Source organism: Capsicum annuum, chromosome 11 (genome assembly GCF_002878395.1).
Source record: "Capsicum annuum cultivar UCD-10X-F1 chromosome 11, UCD10Xv1.1, whole genome shotgun sequence".
Lineage (NCBI taxonomy): Eukaryota > Viridiplantae > Streptophyta > Magnoliopsida > Solanales > Solanaceae > Capsicum > Capsicum annuum.
The window spans coordinates 50616641-50638930 of NC_061121.1; positions in this window are offsets into that span (position 1 = coordinate 50616641).

The window sequence follows — 22290 nt, forward strand, 5'->3', positions numbered from 1 at the left end:
ATGTTACCCTGGTTTAGATTTATGAATTCCTCTACCGTAGTCTCCCTTAACTCATGTGGGAAGAACATATCCAAAAATACAATAATAAACTCATCCCATTCTATCCTCCTTTCAGTACTTGAAATAGGTGTGAGTCACTCTTTGAAACTGATTAAGAGCCTAGTCAGCACTCTCAGTTACAATAATACCCACAATCTAAGTAACTTTTCTAAATACTATCCAAGAACTATTATGAATTCTTTTCATACTTCGACCTAAATAACATTAGAGGATTCATCCGAGTGAAGTGACAGACTTCGCCTGCAACCATATTCACTACTGGGTTGGTTGATTCAATAGGGTGCTAGTTATTCTGGGTATTCATGGACTGAGCTAAGCTTGTGAAAAGCAGACCTAAATTCAACGGGGGAAATTTTTTCATTCAGAAGGTTTGTTGGAGTTGTTGGTGGTGTTTGGTGATTCCCATTCCTCCTTCTACTAGTTCTCTTTAGAGTCATATTTTTTAGTAAATGAGTAGAGCACAAGTTAGAAAAAGGTTTTAATAGAGTCCGTACTCCTTTGCAGGGTATGAACATGAAAGAAGTGAAACTTTTCCTAAAATATGTTATAGCCTTCCACTCATAAGTGTGGCGTGCTTTATACCCATGAATAAAACTCTACTTAATGAGGATTTTGGAAATCCTAGAATACTTTAAACCTGAAGCTCTGATATCAAGTTTGTCACGATTGGAAATTACCCCTACTCATAACACGAATATTAGAGTCACAACTAACCCCAAGCTAACCCATGGCATAGCATGGCACTAAGAATATTGAAATAACTAAAAATCACTAATGCAAAAATAATGAGTCTAAATAATAATTTGGGAAAATAAGCCCCAAGTGACACTATCTGAATAACTATAAAGCTGAAAATATAATCCATCTGTGTAACGCCCCGAAATCTGATTTTCGGGATGCCACACGGTGCTCCGAACTACAAGTAGTTCAAAGCTAACCCTAGCTTCCTTTTCTAAATCTGAATCTCAAATTTGGGAATGCATGGATGAAAAATCATAATAAATGCGTGAACTATCTGAATTATCTAGCTATATCTGAATCATACTAATCTCAAAAGTCTGATAAAGAAAATACTGAAAATTTGAATATTGTAACTGAAATCTAACACTGAATCTAGTAGTCCAACAACCCTCTACTAATAAAATCCAAAGATTCACTAGGACAGGCCCCAACTGACTGAAACTGTCTGAAATGAATATTGAAACATCCATTAATAAACTGAAAAAATGAATAGCTAAGTCCCCGAATTATGAGGACTCACCAACTGCAGAGATGTAGAAGAGATGATCGTAAATCACTTGCACTGCTGCAGCTGAGCACCTGAACCTACATTATGAGACAATGTAGCACATAGACATATATGTGGATCAGTACTTTGAGGATGTACTGAGTATATGGGGATGAATGCAATAAGTAAACAATGTCATCACAGTTTATAAAATCATGCATGCTAAATGTAAATGACTCACATAGGCTGGAGTAAATTTGAAACCTGAAGATCATACTTCATGAATAGTAAAACATGTAACACAATTCTTATGAGTCACAACACTTAATTCTGAAATCTGTATTCTGTTCTTATTCTCAAATCATATAGGCTAAGTGAAATCTGAAAACTTATTTTGAAAATCTTTACTGTTAGGGAGGTTCTCTTAATCACTACTAAAAAATGGGGAAAACCGACCACAAGAGGTCAATTTTTCTCAATTTTTGACCACAAAACCAACCAAAGTGCGTGGTCAGTAAATTAGTGGTAGTTTTTTAAAAACCGACCACTTGTGGTTGGTTTTTTTAAAATATATATATATATATATATATATATATATATATATATATATTTAAAATTTATTATTATTTAATTAAAATTGGAAAAATGATTTTTTTTAAATTCAAAAAAATCGACAACAAGTGGTCGATTTTCTATTCAATTAATTAATTAATTTATTAGAAAACCAGTCACTTGTAGTCGGTTTTCTATTAAATTAATTAATTTATTTATTAGAAAACCGACCACTTCTGCAAAAAAAAAAAAAATTAAATAACCGACCACTTATGGTTGGTTTTTCTGATAATTTTTGTAAAAAAATAAAAATCAACAAATGGTTCAACATGCAATAAAACAACGACAACAACAAACCAAATGTAAATACTTTCAAAAGTGTACAACACAAATAAAATGTCCAACAAAAGTGACAGTGTAAAAACTACAACAATAGTTTCAAAAGTGTACAAACTACAACAAAATATGTAAATTCAAAGTACAACACATACAAAAGTCAAAAAATTAAAACTCATCTTCATCGAATTTGTTCTCGTCGTCTTCCATATCCTCATCTGTGCTGATATCATTCAGGGAGCGTAGACAATTTGCAGCCCCAACTGTATCACCAGGACATGGAGGAATAATCCCTTCTGTCTGAATGAAAGAGCTGAACTGCTCCTGCAGCATCCGGATTTGTGATGATGTTTTCTCCTTTTTTCTGCACCCTCTCTCTCTATTCAGCAAGTTCTTCAGTGAGTTTGGAAACCATATTTTCTATTCTTTCAATGGTTTCTCTATCAATTGAAGAATTAGGGTATGTAGGGACGGACAAATACCTAATATTCTAGCCAAATAAATTTTTGTGGTATCCGTAGTAATGGCCTCTAACTGTAGGACCCACAACTTTATCCCATAACTCCTCCTCTACATGTTGGGGTAGTGGGTCACTAAGACTTTCAGGAGGTTGAGTACTATGATACTCACTAACGAGCTGCGTATATTTATCCTATATTCAAAGTAAAGTTAAAATTACAAGTCAAAAAATATTAAAGTACTTATACTTGAATAATATCAACTTTGAGAAAAAGATTCATAAATTCAAAATTTGATTCTTACATGGGCATCTTTTGCATGAGGTTCAACCCAGACATCTTCATCAATTGGGTTCTTTTTTTTTCAGATGATTCTCCTTGATAGTTCACCCTGTAGTATGCTCCTACCCTTTTCTTTTTCCTGCATATGAAAAACTTATCAATTTTCAAATAATTAAAAATGTAAATAGAAACAAACAATTAAAAATGTAAAAGTTACATACCACTTTTTCCTCCACAACAATTATGCTTTTGGCACTTGCAGTATATCAGGAGCCACCCCTGGACGATGCCCGGGCTTTTTGTCCTTTGTCCCTCAGCAATTGGTAAAATACTGTTGCCATATGGGTTCACTATTCCAGTTAGGTCGTACCAAGTTGGTTCGGACATAATCCAACAGGCCGTTAAATCTGGATCTACATCTTCTGAAAAAGTTCCTCTTTATAAGACATGCATTTGCATCATCCCATCAGTAAAATGTCTACAACAAAAACAAAAATATAATATTCAATCTTTTGTTCTAACAAAGTGTTAAGTAGTCGATAAGTTAAATCCTTAAATTAAATTCTTGAAACAATCTTTCCCTAATAATTTTTGAAACATTTTTCCAACTGGTCCTGTAGCTGTTGAAGTTCCAACAAATGCATTTTCTCTCAGTTTGTCCAAATCCACCATTCTTCCTAAACCTACGACACAAGATTAAACAGTAATTTCATAGAGCATAATAATATAGTAATGAAAAAATAAATAATGTTATTATATTTAGAAATCTTACCCTATTGCATATTAAGTAAGATAACACCTCCCAAAATCATCTTTGTTGCCTGGCTGCGGAGTAAGTGATGGTGGACGCACTGACGTGGGCAAATCTGAAGTACCAGATAGAGTGCCTCCATGATGAAGATCCGACAACCCACTAGATTCTGCAGAACCACTGTACGAAGCTGCGTGACTGCTATAGGAGGGTACTGACGATGGTAGTACTCTGGATGGGCCATCGGTCGTCCGATAGTACTGTGATGGTGGCGGCACGGTGATAGGAGCAAAATGAGTTGGTGTAGACCCATTAAGTGGCCTTACATGCGTAGGAGTAGGAACTGAATGCTGAGTTTACCTAGAGTATGAGGGTCGTGCTTTCGTATCAGCAAACTAACCCTCAGATATATGAATTCCTGTTGGTCATCTATACGATGAAGGTTATTTTTTCTTTTTTGTTTTCATAAGAACAAATTTTTCCTTACCTTTGTCACCTCTGCTTGACATCTAAATTATGTAAAGTTAACAAGTAGTTAGTTCCTACAAAATGAATATATAAGGAAACTTTACAAGTAACTAATTTCAAGTTACTATTTCACATTTCAAATCACTCCAACAACACGAAATAGAAAAGAATATTTTTATTATTATATAAATCATGAAAAAGAGAAAACAAAAAGGTTAAACAATATATTACATATCAATCTTAAACAAGAAACATAAAGGTAAATATATAGTATAAAGCATAAAGACATAATCAATACATAATATATACAACCTACACAAACTAATCCTCCTCTTTAGAAAACTCTCCACTAAACCATTCACTCTCTTCAAAAGTTTCCTCATCTCTAACCCACTCAGTCTCTTCTTCCGCAATATTAACTTCTTCAAATATATTTTTCGGGTGATTTAAAGTATCCACTAAGTCAATGTCCACTAGCTGGTGATCAATCTGCATTTTATTTTGATACGCAGTCTCCAGCATATTCTCAACATCCACTCGTCCTATAGGCTTTGTTTTTATTACAGCCCACCAATAATACTTATCACTGCACAATGGTTAAGGAGCATAATACACTTGTTTAGCATTTTGTGCTAAAAAAATGGATCGTAAATAAGATACAACATATTGTGCTTCACTTCAATGATGTTATGCTCCTTATGCACTCTTCTGCCTCTTGTTCTTGGATCAAACCACTTAGATCGAAAGAGGACAATTTTTTTACTAGAAAACCAGCATACTCCAGTTCTAAGATCTCGCGTATGATGCCAAAGCAATCAACATCATCATCACCCTTAACACAAATACCATAATTGTTTGTTTTCCTTGTTATATAGTGTTCTTCGGTAGAAAACTTAAACCCATTTACTGTGTAATGGGACATTGCATGAGCTTCAATGGACCCAAAGAAATATCTCTCAAGAACTGATCGTATGCGGCTGCATTTGGTGACGGGTGTACCTAAAAATATTATACATATATATATAAATATATATGTTAGTTGAGGAATGTGTAAATGTTTAAAATTTGTAGAAATATTAATACACTTACGAACCTCATATGTAAACCACGTTGCAAAGGATGCATACACTTTATTTTTGTGGAATTGAGTCTTAAATAAAATGAAGATCCAACATGCGAAACACAATTAGTTTCCTTAAGGGAATGAATAAATAAATAAGATATGTTAAAATTTTAATCTCTTCACTTCATAAAGGGCTCAACTTCCGGGCAATTCAGCAAGACATACAAAGTTGTTGATTTGCGCTCCGTGGGAGTGAGCCGATGAAATATGATCTTTTTAGCCTTACAACTATATTGATTGAAAAATTAATATCGGTTGCAAATGAGGCTCATTCTCATCGTCTTGATGATGATTCGATCGGTTTCTTGAACAACCAACTTTATCACGAAAGTAGTATGAACAAAATTGAGACATTTCTCTTGCAAGATATGCCTGAACTATAGAGCCTTCCACCCTATGTTTGTTTTTTGGACCTCTTTTCAATTTTTCAATTGCCCTGCATAATCTTAAGATTAAATGTTTACTCAATTTAAAAAAGATATGTATGAATTTAAATATGTTGCAATTGCTTACCATTCAAATAGATACATTCACCTAGTTTGAACTGGACCGCCTAGCCGAGCTTTGTGCACAAGGTGAATGGAAATATGTTCCATCACAATAAAAAATGCTGGCGAAAAAATCTTCTCCAGCCTATTGGTGATAACAACAATATTACTTTCCATTCGCACCAGATTTTCTTCTTTTAATGTGGTGGTACATAAGTCTTTAAAGAACAAACTGATATCTGCTTTTGATTCCTATATGTTTTCAAGTAAACCAATAAAAGCAATTGAAAGTAATTGTTCCATGAAAACATAAGAATAATGGTTTTTCATCCCATGAAAGATTCCTTGTGCCATATCAACCCTCTTCCCTAAATTTGAGGCATATCCATCGGGCATCTTCAAACTTTAGACCCACTAACATATTTAACGCTTTTGGTCCAACTTGAATGTAAAATTAGCCTTGGACTTAAGAACATTATCATTGGGCCCCTCCTGTAAAAGTAATTCTCTGTGTTTGCAATATTCTGGTTAGTCAAGTCTAGCCTTAGGATTATCCTTTGTTTTGTCGGTGATATCCATACCTGTGTTGAACAAGTTGTCAAAATAGTTCTTCTCAGTATGCATGACATCAACATTATTTCTAAGTAAATTATCTAGCCAATATTCTAACTCCCAAAATATACTCTGCTTAGTCCAGTTATGCGAAATGCCATATCCATCAAGCCTGTACAATGGTTCTTCGCTATCTTTAGGCAAATCCTGAACTATCACCCAGATGTCATGACCAGACAGCCTTGGAGGTGGACCATCAAATTCCCTACTATTGCTTGTAAATGCATTCTTGAGTCTCCTAAATTCATGATCAGGTGGCAACAAACAACGATGAAAATTAAGCCATGAATTTTTCTTGCCATGTCTCAATGTGAAATATTTTGTTTTTTCTATGAAGTATGGACAAGCCAGCTTTCCAGCTGTTATCCACCCAGACAATTTTCTATAAGCAGGAAAATCAATAACAGTCCACATTAGATATACACACAGACTGAAATTCTATTTAAGTAAGATGTCCTAAGTTTCAACCCCCTCATGCCATAAAATTTAAAGTTCGTCAATCAAAGGTTGCAAGTAGACATCTATTAAGCTTTTTGGATTACACGAGCCAGGAACAACACAATTCAGAAATATATATGGACTAGTCATCAACATTTCAGGAGGAAGATTAGAAGGGGTAATAAATACAGGCTAAAAGAAATAAGGCACAACACCAACTGAAAAAGGAGAGAACCTATCCGCACATAATCCCAAACTAATATTTCATGGCTCAGCTGCAAAATCTGGATAAGTTGCATCAAAATACTTCCAAGCCTCTCCATCGGAGGATGACATATAATACCAGTAGGCCTTCTATTTTCACTGTGCCATATCATATGAGGAGTTGAGCAGTTTGAAGCATACAACCTCTTCAACCTTAGTATTAGAGGTAAATAATGCATCGCCTTAATAGCAATTTGATTTCCACTAGAACCACGCTTATAACGAGGGTACTGACAAAACTTACAGGACTCTAGGTTAGCATCTTCCTTAAAGTATAACATACAACCATTTTCACAATAATCAATTCTAATCGAAGAGAGACCTAACTTTGACACCAATCTTTTTGTCTTATAGAAAGAATCCGGAACCTCCAAGCTGGGGTCAACTAACTCTTTAATAAAGTCTATCATTGAGTCCATTCCTCCTTTAGTAATATTCCAGTCAGATTTAATACTTAATAATCTAACAGCAATAGACAAATGAGAGTGTGAACACCCATAAAAAAAAAGATGACTAGCAGCATCCAATTGTTCATAGAATTTGCCCTCTTTGCTATTAGGAACATCTTTGACATTTTCCCTAAAGTCGCCCCCGTGTTGCATCCCAAAAGCATAGTGCACCATTTTTGTCATCCTAGTATCTTGATATTCATTATGCCCTGCATACCTACTACTTTCTCTAACAACAAAGTTATTTTACGCAACATCACCATGAATACCATGCAATCTTAAAAAGTCCTCGTGAAACCCACTTCTATAAAGATGTTCCTTTACATCTTCTTTATGTACAAGATTTATACAATCATATCTAACACAAGGACAACAAATAGGTTGAAAACGTGTCCAAACATCAAGTGTCTTAGCATGTTCAACAAATCTTTTAACACTTTCAATAAATTCCCCCTAATACCCATTCTGTTAACATGGTTCCATTGATATATCCAGCTATAATCAGGTTCTATCTATGCAATCATTCAAATTCAACTAATTAGATCAAGTCACAAAAATTCAATTATCACCAAACATAACCACATTAAAAAAAAGCACCTTTAACATCCCTACACTTAATCGTTTTCAACCTACCAAGTCATCAAACATAACCACATTCAACATACCAAGTCACCTTTAAAGTTCCCACACTTAATCATTTTCAATCTACCATGTCACTTTTAAAGTCCCTACACTTAAAGCATTTTCAAGTAACTAAGTCACCAACCAAACCACATTCAAAGAAAAAAATCCCATTTAAAGTCCCTACACTTAACCATTTTCAAGTAACTAAGTCACCAACCAAACCATATTGAAAAAAATCCCATTTAAAGTCCCTACACTTAACCATCTTCAAATACTAAGTCACCAACCAAACCACATTCAAAATGAAAAATTCCCCTTTAAAGTCCTTGCACTTAACTATTTTCAAGTGACTAAGTCACCAACCAAACCACATTCAAAACAAAAAAATCCCCTTTAAATTCCCTACACTTAACCATTTTCAAGTAACTAAGTCACCAACCAAACCACATTCAAAACAAAAAATCCCCTTTAAAGTTCCTACACTTAACCATTTTTAAGTTACTAAGTCACCAACCAAACCACATTCAAAACAAAAAAATCCCCTTTAAAGTCCCTACACTTAACTATTTTCAAGTAACTAATTAACCAAACAAACCACATTCAAAACAAAAAGAATCCCCTTTAAAGTCCTTATAATTAAACATTTTCAAGTAACTAAGTCACCAAACAAACAACTTTCAAAACAACAAAATCCCCTTTAAATATACTACACTTTACCATTTTTAAGTAACTAAGTCACCAAACAAACCATATTAAAAAAAATCCCCTTTAAAGTCCCTAAACTTAACCATTTTCAAGTGACTAAGCCACCAACCAAACCACATTCAAAACAAAAAAATCTCTTTTAAATTCCCTACGCTTAACCATTTTCAAGTAACTAAGTCACCAACCAAATCACATTCAAAATTTAAAAAAAAAATCTCCTTTAAAGTCGCTACACTTAACCATTTTCAAGTAACTAAGTCACCAAACAAACCACATTCAAAACAAAAAAATCTCCTTTAAAGTCCCTACACTTAACCATTTTCAAGTAACTAAGTCACCAAACAAACCACATTCAAAACAGAAAAATCCTCTTTAAAGTCCCTACATTTAACCATTTTCAAGTTACTAAGTCACCAAATAAACCACATTCAAAACAAAAAATACCCTTTAAAGTCTCTACACTTAACCATTTTTAAGTGACTAAGTCACCAACTAAACCACATTCAAAATAAAAAAATCCTCTTTAAAATCTCTACACTTAACCATTTTCAAGTGCCTAAGTCACCAACCAAACCACATTCAAAAATAAAAAAATCCCCTTTATAGTCCCTACACTTAACCATTTTCAAGTGACTAAGTCACTAACCAAACCACATTCAGAATAAAAAAATCCTCTTTAAAGTCCCTACCCTTAACCATTTTTAAGTAACTAAGTCACCAACCAAACCACATTAAAAAAATCCCCCTTTAAAGTCCCTACACTTAACCATTTTTAAGTTACTAAGTCACCAACCAAACCACATTCAAAACAAAAAAAAACCCTTTAAAGTCCCTACACTTAACCATTTTCTAGTAACTAAGTCACCAAACAAACAACATTCAAAAAAAAAATCTCCTTTAAAGTCCTTACACTTGACCATTTTCAAGTTACTAAGTCACCAATCAAACCATATTCAAAACGAAAAAATTCCCTTTAAAGTCCCTACACTTAACCATTTTCAAGTAACTAAGTCACCAAACAAACCACATTCAAAACAAAAAATTCCCTTTAAAGTCGCTACAATTACCATTTTCAAGTCACTAAGTCACCAGCCAAACCACATTCAAAATGAAAAATCTCCTTTAAAGTTCCTACACTTAACCATTTTCAAATAACTAAGTCACCAAACAAACCACATTCAAAATAAAAAAACCCCCTTAAAAGTCCCTACACTTAACCATTTTTAAGTAACTAAGTCACCAACCAATCCACATTCAAAACAAAAAAATCCCCTTTAAAGTCCCTAAACCATTTTCAAGTAACTAAGTCATCAAACTAACCACATTCAAAACAAAAGATCCCCTTTAAAGTCCCTACACTTAACCATTTTCAAGTAACTAAGTCACCAACCAAGCCTCATTCAAAACAAAAAATCCCCTTTAAAGCCCCTACACTTAACCATTTTCAAGTAACTAAGTCACCAAACAAACCACATTCAAAAAAAAATCCCCTTTAAAGTCCCTTCACTTAACCATTTTCAAGTAACTAAGTCACCCAACAAACCACATTCAAAACAAGCAACAACAAGACCAATAAGATATCAACAACAATGACCACACACGGCTTCACTACACTTCAATATGAACAATAACAAGAAGATAACAACTTACCTTTGCTTGGCCTAAATTAAAGTGAAAGAGACAAGCGGTCACCGAAAAAAATAGCAAAGCAATCCTTATACCGATTTTGGAATCTGTCAAATAGTAAAATTATTACAAAGAATAATCTTTCACTTAAATTATTACAACAATATAGTAAAGGAATAGGAATAAGATTTCTCCCCATAAAAATTCGACAATTAATGAGTAAAATGGAGAAATAAGTTTCAAGACTAACCAAAATTTAGGTAATTCAAAATCAAATTAATGTAGGAACAAGCCTAAAATTAGTTAATTCAATCTCAAATTCCAAAAATTAGCTAAAACCTAGCTAAATAAAACAAATATCCAAACCCTACAACTCAAACCACAACCAATTGACGAAATTAACACTAAGATATTTTTATGTAGACCCTTAACATTTCTAGATATTAAAAAACGAGTTTGTGGATACTAAAATAAGCTAAATTTAGTTAATGAGTTGTAGTTAATTGTTACCTTGCCCAAAATTGAAAGTTAAGATGGAATAGTTCCTTAGAAATTTGATTAAAGCCTAAGTGAATGCAAGGAGTTGAGTAAAAACTTCTTTTAAAGAGATAGAACAACAGAGATTGAAGGGTTTAATGATAAAGTGTGAGATTTACAGAGTTTTAGCGTTTTCTTGCTATTTTGGACTGGTGAAATGAGGGGTTTTGGGTCTGTTTTTGTGTTATTATTATGTCTTATGGGTCGGGTCGGGTTATTCAAATTTTTTTAAAAAAAATATTACAAAAATCGACCACATGTGGTTGGTTTTCAAAAATAATTACAGAGTGGTCGGTTAGTTTTGAAAACCGACCACATGTGGTCAGTTTTCGTAATATTTAAAAAAATATTTTTGAAATTAGACTTCAACAAAATACAATTAATAAACTAATAAATTACAAAAATAAGTTAACAAATTAAAATTATTTTTTAACAAATTAAAATTGTAATAAATTCTATAATATTTATAACAACATTCAATTAATTTAATACAGTTCGTATATATATAAATACACAGTACAAAAACTGTGTATGAGAACTGGACAACATCAAATTAATTTAATACAATTCATATATATATAAATCATATAAGTAGTTATTTTATCATCACATTAACACGAGTAGTATATTTCCTCAATCATATAATAATATCAATGAATTTTATAAATTACGATAAGTTTTTGGTTAATTAGCTTTTAAATACAATATTGTATATATATATATACACCTCGTAATACTACTCTTATGTTATTACAACTTCAACAATATACGCGTGTCTACATTAACCCAAAATAGTATATCTACTTCCTCAATTATATGATATATATATATATATATATATATATATATATATATATATATCAACGTATCATTTAAACTATTTTGATATATAAATTCAGTTATCTAGCTTTCGATTACTACATACTTCACTACACGAGATATACGTATATATACATATATTCAATTGTCTATCAGCTTTCACATACATACTATAAATATCACATACACGATTTTACTACCCCATAATAATATCCAACATATTTCACAAATACTCAGATGAATTATAGATTACATTATCTTTAGTCATTAATATACCTTCACTATATAATATTATATACTATATATATACATACACACACATGTACATACCCTATCGACTTTATCAAATTCTAAATACGTACTATATATATATAACATACCTACACAAGTATATTATCCAATAATATAAGGCGATGTGTTTCTAATAAATACTCAGATAAGTGATCCATTAATTATATTTGATTAGCTTAATATGCTAGGTTTTGACTGCATCGTTCATCAATCGATCATGACATGATATATATATATATTCATATATATGAAATTTTGTATGGGACAGAGTGTTGGCCAGTTAAGTATCTTCACGTCCAAAAATTGAAGGTGGCGAAAATGAGAATGTTGCGTTGGATGTGTGGGCTTACTAAAGGGGACAGAGTTAGGAATGAGATTATCCAGGATAAGGAGGGAGTAGATTAGGTGGAGGATAAGATGATGAAAGAAAGGCTGAGATGGTTTGGGCATGTGATGAGGAGGGGCACGGATACCTCGATTCGGAGGTGTGAGAGAATAGCGTTGGATAGATTCAGGAGGAGAAGAGAAAGGCTGAAGAAATACTGGAGAGAGGTGATTAGACATGACATGGATCACCTTCATCTTACTGAGGACATGACCATAGATAAAAAGGTGTGGAGGTCTAGGATTAAGGTAGAAGGCTAGTGTTAGTGTGTAGGTTATAGCTAGCAGTCAGGAGAGTTCTGGTGTAGCCGGATTTAGTAATCATCGGACAATGTACATAGGTGTCTTTGGTATGTGAGTGTATGTCACTACTAGGTGGGTGCCCTATTTTCTATTGCTTAGTTCCTATTTTCTTATTTCGTGTTGCTCTTATTTCCCATATTTCATATTTCTGTGATTTTATTCTATTATTTCCTATTTTTTTATTTCGGTTATGTCATCCATTCCCTTGTTTATTATTCTTTATCTTGAGCCAGAGGTCTATCAGAAATAATCTCTCTACTTCTTCGGAGGTAGCGGTATGGACTGCGTACATCTTACCCTCCCCAGACCACACACTGTGGGAATACACTGGGTTTGTTGTTGTTGTTGTTGTATATATACGAACTCTTGAATGCGTATATATATATCACATCCACAAGTATATTACCTTATAATAGAACACGTTCATTATATTCTAATGAATTATCGGTTATATATTACATTCTTATGACAAAAATAGTAACAATATCATTATCTCAATGGTATGATATAAATATATATATATATATATATATATATATATATATATATATATATATATATATATATTTAACGTCATTTAAAGTATATACGAAGAAAAATATTTATTTTCTATATTGAAACATAAGTAAAAGATAAAGATTATGTTTAACGTAATTTATTTATTTTGTTTGATATATTTTTTAGTGTAATTTTATCACAATATTTAAGAATGATTGATTTTTATTATTATTATACTGGTTATCGACTACGTGTGATCAGTGTAATTTCAAAAATTATATATGTATATATATATATATATATATATATATATATATTACATTACATATATAATTATTTTTAATGAAACTAATATATATATTTGATTACAAATATATAATTATTAGTTACTAAAAATTATTTACTTTTAAATTTTTTTTAGTTCAAAAATCGACCACTAGTGGTCCGTTTTTTTAAATTATTTTTTTATTTTAATTAAAAAATCGACCAATTTTCTTTTTTAAAAAAATTAAAACCTACCACTAGTGGTCGGTTTTTTTAAAAATAAATTTAAAAATATTTTTTAATTATATTTTTTAAAAAAAACTACCACTAGTGGTCGATTTTGTTTTTTTTTTTTAATTTTTATTTTTAAAATAAATAAGTATTAATATAAAAATTATTGAAATAATTATTTTGATTTTTTAAAATATAAAAGCGACCACATGGGGTCGCTTTTTTTAAGAAAAAAATTAAAAAACCGACAACTTGTGGTCGGTTTTTTCCGACCACAATGTGTGGTCGATTTTTCAGTTTTTTTTTGTAGTGAACCGACATAAACCATGTGAGCTACATGGAGTCCAACGTCTTGAGAACCTAAGGAAGAAACCTCACGTTGGGGAGAGGTGTCATACTTTTGCCAGCAGTATAACCTAATCCAGGTGATCGATCACAAGCTAAATCTGTCATCCATATAAAAATGGGAAAATATGATAATCTATACCTACGTTGGCTACGTAGTTCTGTGGATGATAGGACACGCTAATCACACACTTCCTGCTTGGTGCTAAATACTACTCCCTCTTAAAATATACATGCTCAAAACATTGGAAATCCATTTTTTTTAAAACTAGCATAAAGGTTCATATGAAAAATCAAATTATGCATTTATATGAGTAAATCTATAAATAAAGCTAATCTGAGTTCTGTAAACTATAATAATCTGTAAAGTAGATTCCAAAGCTAAACCAGTGATCGAAAGATTAAAGCTTTACTGAAAAACTATAAATAATCTACTCATAAGATGCTTAAAGCATCATCTTTCTTAAAAACATAAAATCAATCTTGGGAAAATAATTCATGCTTGAATCTCATGTTAAACATCATAATATTCATGCTTGGTAATGAAAACATTCATAACTCAACTTAAAATCTGGAAATTTCAGCAATATGTATGAAAATATGAACATAATCATGTAATTCAACTTCTAAATCATTGGAAATCTCATAAGCTTGTAAACAACATTAATGGGTATAAACCCTAACTTCAATTTTATGGAAACTCATATAAAATTCAGTAAATTCATAATTAAAATAAGTTTTGGTCAAAAGGATGAAAGGAGTATACTTGTTCATAACCCCACATACCTTAATTGGTGATCTTTTATGAAAAACTTGAATCTTGGATTCCTATTAATGCTTTGATGATAAATTCTTAGAGCCCTTGTGTTAGGAATCCTCAATCTTGAATTTCTTTGGAGAAATAAATGGAGGAATTTGAATTCCCTAGGGAGAAAGTTTGATGAACTAGAGTTTTTATTGAGAGAGATTTGACGAAAAGTGGATGTAAAGTGCTTCAAAGGGGTTTAATTCACTGTTTAAGACGGATTGGGGGCTGGGAGAATAACCAAAGTACCCCTATTTAATTATTAAAAGGACTGAATAACGCATATTTTTTCAAACTGGGTGGCCACCGCGATGCGCCACTATCGTCGTGGCTCACTGGATATTAACAAATAAAAACTGGGCAGACTCCGCAGCGCGGAGCCATTACGGTGTCCCTTTGGAATGCCATTTTGGCAAATGGCGCAACGCGTCATTATCGCGCTGGACCTCTACAAATTGACGAATGGGAAATTGACCCTCTCCGTGATGCGCCAATGTCACCGAGGGCCACTGGAAATTGACAATCGTCATTTAAACCCTCTATGCGACGCGCTAGTGACCGAAATGATGGTGTTTTGCAATTGGAACTTAAAATAGCCATAACTTCTTACCCGATTATGGGATTTGAGCGAATCTTATATCTTTGGAAAGCTTATTAAATTTTTTACACAATGGGAGGTCTAATCCTTGACATTATTGGGACGAATTTAATCTAGAAATGTTTAGGGTATTATAATATCTCCCCCTTGGGAATATTCGTCCTCGGATGTGGCTGGTTAAGTTGAGAATATTGGGGAAATCTGGGGCTATAAGTTATCATGCACAACTGAATTAACTAAATGACTGATTCTCAACATAATGAGCTTACTAAACTGATCTATAAGTGCATGAGTTCACACAAAAATAGCTATATAGCTGAATATGAGATTAGAAAATAACTGAATTAAGGAAGATTATTACCTTCGTCTAAATTTGAGTTTGCGGAGAAGAGGTGAGGATACTTGGCTCACATATCTACTTCTGTTTCCCGAGTAGCGCCCTCAACTGACTGATTCTGCCAAAGACCTTTGACCAAAGAAACTTCTTTGTTCCTTAGTCTACGGATCTGATGATCTAAAATCTCAACCGGAGTCTCTTCGTATGAGAGGATGTTATGGATATCTGAGCTTTCTAAAGAAACTACAATGGTGAATTCACCGATGCACTTCTTAAGCATAGAGACGTGAAATAAAAGATGAATGGCGTACAAGTTTGCGGGCAAATCAAACTCATAAGCCACTTTCCCAACACGACTTAGAATTCTATAAGGGCCAACATACCGGGGACTAAGCTTCCCCTTCTCGCCAAATCTCTCCACCCCTTTCATGGGTGAAATCTTCAGATACACTAAATCACCAAAATCAAACTCGAGGTCCCTTTTTCTCACATCTTCATATGATTTCTGATGACTCTGGGCTATTTTTAATCTTTCTCTAATCAACTTAATTTTCTCCACAACTTCAAATACTGCATCAGGTCCAAGCAAAGCGACCTCACCTACTTCAAACCAACTTGTGGATGATCTATATCTCCTCCCGTAAATAGCCTTAAACAGGGCCATCTGAATGCTAGAATAGTAACTGTTATTATAAGCGAACTCAATCAACGACAACTGCTCATCCCAACTACATTTGAAATCAAGAGCACCTGCCCTCAACATGTCTCCTAGAGTTTGGATGGTCCTCTCTGCTTGACCATCTATTTGAGAGTGAAAAGCTAAACTAAGATGGACTTGGGTACCAAGACCCTTCTGAAAGGCTCTCCAAAATTATGAAGTAAATTGAGTACCCCTGTCTGAGATGATAGCCAAGGGAACTCCATGCAATCTGACCAACTCTCTGACGTACAACTTAGCATAATCTTCCGTTGTATAGGATATGTGAACTGGTAAAAAATGGGTTGATTTAGTCAGCCTGTCTATAATAAACCAAATCGAATCATGCTGACGACATGAATGGGGTAAACTAGACACAAAATCCATATTCACTTCTTCCCACTTCCAAGTAGGGATACCAAACTCTTACAATGTACCACCAGGTCTTTGGTGTTCTACCTTAACCTGTTGACAAGTTGCATATTTAGCTATGAACTCTGTAATATCTCTCTTCACACCATTCCACCAATAGATTTCCCGCAAGTCGTGGTACATCTTGGTAGCACCTGGATGAATAGAATAATGTGTACGATGAGCTTCAACCATAATCCACTGTCTCAACTCATCAAACATAGCACACACAATCTACTCTGGTATCTCAACACGACATCTCCCCCTTAGGAGAAAACCTCTATCCTTTGGTCTCTCACTGACTCTTTTAGTTTTACCAAACTAGAATCCATATTTTTCTTCCCCTTAACATCCGAAACTAGGAAAGATTTGGAACTACTCTGAACCCAAGCATTCCCTTCAGCTGAATCAACTAACCTAACACCCAATCTATCCAAACGATGAACTTCTCGCGCTAGGTTTTCTTATTATTATCCACATGGGTACCCATAGACTATCCACTACATTAGCCTTTCCAGGATGATATAACATGCTCATGACATAATCCTTCAACAATTAGAACCATCTCCTCTGACAAAGATTCAACTCTCTCTGGGTAAACACATACTGCAAACTCTTGTGGTCCGTGAACACATCAATATATACACCATTTAGATAGTGTCTCCAGATTTTCAATGCAAATTCCATAATAGCTAATTCAACATCATGGGTTAGGTAATTCTTTTCATGAGGCTTAAGTTGTCTAGAGGCATAGGCTATGACCTTACCTCTCTGTATCAGTACATAACCCAAACCAACTCTAGAGCCATCACAATACACCATAAAACCATCTGTACTATCAGGTAATGCTAAGATTGGGGTTGTAGTGAGTCGAATCTTCAACTCCTGAAAACTCTTCTCAAAGGAATCTGACCACTGTAACTTAACTTTCTTTTGGGTCAATCTAGACATAGGGGATACAATAGACAAGAACCCTCAACAAAATATCTTTAATAACCAGCTAGACCCAAGAAACTTCTAATGTCTGACAAAGAGATAGGTCTAGGCTAATTTCTTACGGCTTATGTCTTTTGGGGATCAACTCTAATACCATCGGTGGAAATAATATGACCTAGAAAGGCTACTAATCTTAGCCAGAATTCACACTTGCTGAATTTAGCGAACAATTAATGATCTCTAAGACTTTATAAGACAATTCTAAGATGATCTACATTGTCATCCTCACTACGGGAGTATACAAGGATATCATCTATGAATACTATGACAAACATGTCTAGATACTATTTGAACACTCGGTTTATGAGGTCCATAAAAACTGTTAGAGCATTTGTTAGACCGAAGGACATGACTAGAAACTCAAAACAACCAGAACGGGTTCTAAAGGCTGTCTTTGGAATGTCACACTCCCTTACTTTAAGCTGATGATAGCAGGATCTAAGGTCTATCTTTGAGAAATAAATTGCACCTTGGAGTTGGTCAAACAAGTCATCAATTCTAGGAATAGGGATTTGTTCTTGATTGTGACCTTATTTAGCTGATGATAGTCAATGCACATTCGCAAAGAACTATCTTTCTTTTGCACAAATAGGATAAGAGGGGTCCATAGAGAAACACTAGGCCTTATGAAACCTTTATCTAAAAGATCTTTAAGTTGCTCTTTCAACTCCTTAAGATCTATTGGAGCCATATGATATAGAGGGATAAAAATAGGCTGAGTATCTAGGAGAAGGACAATACCAAATTTTATTTCCCTATTGAGAGGTACCCTTGGAAGATCTTCTGGAAAAACTTTAGGAAATTCACTGACCACTCGAACAGACTAAAGTGTTGGAGTCTCAGACATAGTGTCTTTGACTCGAACTAGTTGGTAAATGCAACCTTCGGATATCAACTTTCTGGCTTAAGATAAGATATTAAATGACTCTTGGGAGACACTGAATTACCTCACCACTCGAAGACTAGCTCATCTAGGAACTGAAACTTCACCACACGGGTGCAATAATTTATAGAGGCATAATAGCAATAGAGCCAATCCATACCAAGGATAAGATCAAAATCAACCATATCTAACTCTATTAAGTCTGCTAACATGACTTTATGAAGGACAGTGATAGGACACGTCTTATAGATTTGTTTAGCAACAACTGACTCACCTACTGGAGTAGAAACCAAGAAGGGCTTAGGGATCTTTTTAAGATTTATCTCAAAATTCACAGCAACTAGTGGGGTCACATAAGAGAAACTCAACCCAGGGTCTAACAACACATAAACATCAAAATAGAAGACACAATGCATACTAGTAACAATGTACAGTGAACTCCTAGAGGGATGGTAAGTCATAAAACTGATTTTGGTACTGACCACCACCAGTACTGGATGATGCGGCCTGAGGAGGAGCTAGGCGACCTAAAGGAGCTGGTGCAGTAGTAGCCTGAGTGTGAGGACAAGCATCCTTGTTTTTCTGTTTAGAAAGCGGGCACTCTTTGATTCCATAACCCGGCTAGCTACAACTATAGCAACCCCTCCATCCAGCTAAACACTCACCAGGATAATTTTTACCATACCTAGCACACCAAGGATAGCTGGGCCGGCCACTCATACTATTTTGAGATCTGGACAGAGAGGACTTACCCAACTGTTCTTGTCTATTTCTGGGTGGCAGAGTACTGGTTGAAGAAGGTGCATGCATAGATGAACGGTTTTAAAACTGCGAATGATTTCCTCCTCCAGACCTATTCTGACCATAATCAAGCTTTCCTATTCTATCCTTCTTATTTACTCTCTCTTTCCTTTATTTTTTTGTCTCAATCTGCTGGGCATGCATCATCAATATAGGGAGATCCATGTCTCCAATGAGAATAGTAGTCCTACACTCCTTAACTACCAACCCAAAAACACCGGTCACAAACTTACCCATACTTGACCTAGGGTCAGCCATCTAATCAAGGGCATACTTAGACAACTGATTGAACCTGAGGCAATACTGTTTCACTGTCATTGAGCCTTTCCTCAGGTTTATGAACTCTTCTATCTTAGCTTTTCTAATCTAACGTGGGAAGAACTTATCTAGAAATGAATCCTAAAAAATCTGCCAAGTCATGAGAGCTACATTCTTCCCTCTACTCTTCTTCCACATCACTACCCAATCATAAGTAATATCTTTCGGCCTATAGGATTCTAATTCTACACTCTCTTCATAAAAAACATGCATAATTTGGTCGATCTTATTTACCTCATCTAGATAAAGTTATGGGTCCTTACCTACCTTCGACCCAAAGAACTCTGGCGAATTCATCTTCATAAAATATTAAATTTTGGATATGGGTAAGTCCCCATCTTGTTGAGGTAGGACTGCAGCCTACCGATTACCCTATATGTTAGTTGTCACAGCATAGGCTAGCACCTGAAAGGCAACCCGAAACTCTACATGTGACACATTCTCATTCAAAGGATCTGTGGGATGAGGTGACTGGTTATCATTTCATGTGAATTAGCTCAATGAGGAGGCATTTTCTATCATGTGAAAGCACAAGTTAGCAGCAAATAGAGATACTGAATACATGATAGATCATGAAAGAAGAGATGATTTCCTAAAATGCTCCATAGCCTCTTGCTTATAGATATGATGCACTTCACACCGATGATCAAGACTCTAGGTAATACCATAGAATGCCACACGGTGCTCCGAACTACAAGTAGTTCTGAGCTAACCCTGGTTGCCTTTTCTAAATCTCAATCTCGAATTCGGGAAGGTATGAATGAAAAATCATAATTAATGTAGAAATTATCTGAATTATCTGGGTATATTTGAATCATACTAATCTCAAAAGTCTAATAAAGCAATTACTGAAAATCAGAATACTGTAACTAAGATCTAAAACTGAATCTAGTAGTCTGACAAGCCTCTACTGACTAAATCCAGAGAGTCACTGGGACAAGCCACAGCTAACTCAAACTATCTGAAATAAATACAGAAATATGTATTAATAAACTAAAAACATGAATAGCTAAGTCCCTAAACTATGAGGACTCACCAACTGCAGAGATGTAGATTAGATGCTCAAAAATTAGTCTCACTGCTATGGCTGAGCACCTGAACCTACATTATTAGAAAATGTAGCACATAGAAGTATATATGGATTAGTACTTTGAGGATGTACTGAGTATATGGGGGTGAATACAATAAGTAAACAATGTCATCACAATTTATAAAATTATTCATGCTAAATGTAAATGACTCACATAGGATTGAGTAAATCTGAAACATGAAAATGATACATCATGAATAGTAAAACATGCAATACAATGCTTGTGAGTCACAATACTTTAATCTGAAGATGATACATCATGAATAGAATAGCTTTACTGGAAAACTATAAATAATCTGCTCATAAGATGCTTAAAGCATCATCTTTCTTAAATACATAAAATCAATCTTAGGAAAATAATCTATGCTTCAATCTCATGTTAAAATATCATAATATTCATGCTTGGTAATGTAAACATTCATAACTCAACTTAAAATCTGGAAATTTCAGCAATATGCATGAAAATATGAATATAATCATGTAATTCAACTTCTAAATCATTGGAAATCTCATAAGCTTGTAAACAACATTAATGGGTATAAACCCTAACTTCAATTTCATGAAAACTCATATAAAATTCAGTAAATTTGTAATTAAAATAAGTTTCAGTAAATTTGTAATTAAAATAAGTTTAGGGCACAAGGATGAAAGGAGTATACTTGTTCATAACCCCATATACTTTAATTGGTGATCTTTGATGAAAAACTTGAATCTTGAATTCCTATTGATGATTTGATGATAAATTCTTAGAGATCTTGTGTTGGGAATCCTCAATCTTGAATTTCTTTGGAGAAATAAATGGATGAATTTGGATTTATTGGGGATAAAGTTTGATGAACTAGGGTTTTTCTTGAGAGAAATTTGACGAAAAGTGAATGTAAAGTGCTTTGAAGGGGTTTAATTCACTGTTTAAGATGGATTAGGGGTTGGGAGAATGAGCAAAGTACCCCTTTTTAAATATTAAACAGACTGATTAACGCATATTTTTTCAACTGAGTGGCCACTGCGATGCGCCACTATCACGGTGGCTCACTAGAAATTAACAAATGAAAAATGGGAAGACTTCGTGGCATGGAGCCATCATAGTGTCCATTTGGAATGTCATTTTGGCACATAGCGCAACGCGCCATTATCACGTTGGACCTCTGGAAATTGACAAAAGGTAAATTGGCCCTCTCCGCGATGTGCCAATATCACGGAGGGCCACTGAAAATTGAC